General features: G+C 43.3%; 1 pseudogene; it reads left to right on the top strand.

Moving 5' to 3' along the window:
• LOC105987464 overlaps window positions 1–1,764 on the top strand; it is a 3,632-nt pseudogene extending 1,868 nt beyond the window's left edge.
• Window positions 1,765–2,983: the final 1,219 nt, after the last annotated feature.

Below are 2,983 nucleotides of genomic sequence, written 5' to 3'. Positions count from 1 at the left end.
AGGGAAGTGTGCTGGGGGCGCAGGGAAGTGTGCTGGGGGCGCAGGGAAGTGTGGTGGGGGCGCAGGGAAGTGTGCTGGGGGCGCAGGGAAGTGTGGTGGGGGCGCAGGGAAGTGTGCTGGGCGCGCAGGGAAGTGTGCTGGGCGCGCAGGGAAGTGTGATGGGCGCGCAGGGAAGTGTGCTGGGGGCGCAGGGAAGTGTGCTGGGGGCCTGGGGGCGCAGGGAAGTGTGCTGGGCGCGCAGGGAAGTGTGGTGGGCGCAGGGAAGTGTGGTGGGGGCGCAGGGAAGTGTGCTGGGCGCGCAGGGAAGTGTGGTGCGTGCGCAGGGAAGTGTGGTGCGCGTGCAGGGAAGTGTGGTGGGCATGCAGGGAAGTGTGGCTGGTGTGCAGGGAAGTGTGGTGGGAGAGCAGGAAAGTGTTGTCGGTGCACAGGGAAGTGTGGTTGGTGCGCCTACATGCCCACCTGGCAGATGTGTGTGGCGACTTCTCCAGATGCAGAGGCTGCCATGTCCTGGGCAGGCCGGACAGGACACAGGCTGGAGAAGGCTCTGTCTTAGGCCACTAAGTGGATAGTCTCTAGAAAGAATTCCAGTCCCTTTTCACAGGAGGATTGAAGAGTCTGACAGAGTTTATTTGTGAAAGAGAATCAAGAGCTGAGAACAGCAGAAGGAGCTGTGAGGGATCTGCCGAATGGGGTGAAACTTCGAGATGTCGATTTTGCCACCCCAACCCAAATGAAGGAGATGTTTCCGTCAGGCAGCATTCGGATGACCAACAAGGGAGAGAAGCATGGAACCATCACAGCCAGGCTTCGTGAAGACAATTTTGAAATTACCACACTAAGGATGGATGTCACAACTGACGGAAGACATGCCTAGGTAGAATTCACAACTGCCGGACAGAAGGATGCTGAACACAGAGACCTCACTATAAACTCCATGTTTCTAGGCCTTGATGGTTCTTGATTTAATTACTTTAATGGCTATGAAGATTTTAAAAAAATAAGAAAGTTACGATTTGTAGGACACACACATCAAAGAATACACAAAGATTAACTTCGGATTTTAAGCTACTTCAGGTTTAATGGCAGAATTGTGGACAAACCTGGTGAACATGATGCTGAGCAATCGCAGAAAATGCGAAAGGCTTGGCTGGACTATCAGGAGAGTGCATTTGGGTAGAACTGAAAAAAATTCTTGTTGGTAAATGTGTAAACGACTTATTTCACCTGATCTATGATCTTGATGTGGCTCCTCATATAGGTTTACCCACAATTGCAAGTTTAGAAGAATTTAGTGAAGTCAGTAAAAATGTTGAAAGTTGCTCAGCAAAGCCAAGGACCATCTTGGCCTCACTGCAGAAAGTACAAGATGATGTCACAAAATGTGATTTGCGGTTGAAGATTTCAAAAGAAGAGGAAAAACCTTGGCTTATTTAGAGTTAAAAATAAGAAAGACTTAGTTAAAGCATCAGATTGTTCTGAACCATTGAAACCCTATCAAAACTTCATGGTAGATTCCAGAGAGCCAGATGCAAGTGCCCGAGTATGTGAGCTGCTGAAGTACCAGAGTGAACGCAGTCTCCTCATGGAGATGCAGCAGCGGTCCCTGCCCCCTTCCCTATGAGCAGACATGACATTAGAAAAGTGGGCATTTCTTCCCGGAAGGAAACTGGTGCTGTGTTACAGCAACTGCATGAACAGTGAAAAAAAAAAAGTGGCTGCCAAATGGAAAAAGAGGAATTCCTAAGTTACATAAAGAAGACCTAGAATGAAGACCTGGTTCTCAAGAGGGTAAGACTGGTCATCTTTCCCTATCTATGAGATTTAAGAAGCTACAGCAGAGTTAAGAGAGAATCCGTTAAGAAAAAAATTCTTGCTTTGTGAAACTATTTCAGGCACTGACTGAAATGGAGTCTACCACCTCTTAATCTGATTTTATCAAAGAATCCTAGAATGCTTTTGGAGTAGGTTCTGACTTAACTGTCTATGCTTTTCAAATAAAAATGGTTTTACATAGGGAAAAACTAGGATTGACCTTAAATGTAACTATTTTTCTGGGTGGTATATGCCTGTAATCCTAGCTACTTGGGAGGTGGAGACATAAGGAACTGAGTTTGAGGCTAGCTAGCAGTTAGTGAAACCCTGTCTCAAAAGCAAAATATAAACAAAAGGCTGGGGTGTGATTCAAGTAAAACAGCAAAAAAAGATAAAGAAAAAGATGCTTAATACTATGTGCATTGAAATAAATGGGTTACTTTGTACACTGATACATTTCAATCTTTACCTGAATTCCAAAATTAACTTGTACCTATAATTGTTGACAAATCTATGTAAAACACCTATCAGTTATTTCCAGGGTGTCATTTATTCATAGTGGCTTTGTTCCAGCTATCTATGTTTTGGTATGGAGCTGTTATTTGTCTGTCATAAGGATTTCTTATGTGTGTGAAGCCTGGAGAAGTTAACATGTAAAGACTTTTGTATATTATTTTAGTAAAATATTACCTTTGGTTTTGGAAGGTAAGTGGGTTTATATCAGATTTTAACGATATAGTGATAATACTGTTTTTTTAAGGAAGCATAATTTATTTTCACTAATTAAAATAATACAACTTATACACACACACACATACACAGAGAGAAATAGGATGTCCAAAGAGTGAACCAATCAATAGTGATACTCAGAAGATACTATGTTGGAAGTGAACTTTACAACTTGGAGGGGGGGAAGGAATGGGGGTGTAAGGGATAGCAAGAGAAAATGAGAAGGCTAACAATGTTCGACATGAATTGTATTCATTTCCTTACTTATGTAACTGTAACCCTCCTGTACATCACCTTCACAATAAAAAATAATAAACATAGGCAGTAAAAAATAGGACGTTCAATAAGCATCACCACATACATTGTGCTGCATTTGATGTCATTGTGCCACAATTCTTCAGCTACAAAATCCTCTTTTGTGCTCACTTTCATATATGTAGTC

The sequence above is a fragment of the Dipodomys ordii genome, unplaced genomic scaffold (assembly GCF_000151885.1).
Source record: "Dipodomys ordii isolate 6190 unplaced genomic scaffold, Dord_2.0 Scaffold42, whole genome shotgun sequence".
Taxonomy (NCBI): Eukaryota; Metazoa; Chordata; class Mammalia; order Rodentia; family Heteromyidae; genus Dipodomys; species Dipodomys ordii.
Note: the sequence above shows the minus strand (reverse complement) of the source record. Positions and strands in the feature narration are given on the sequence as shown.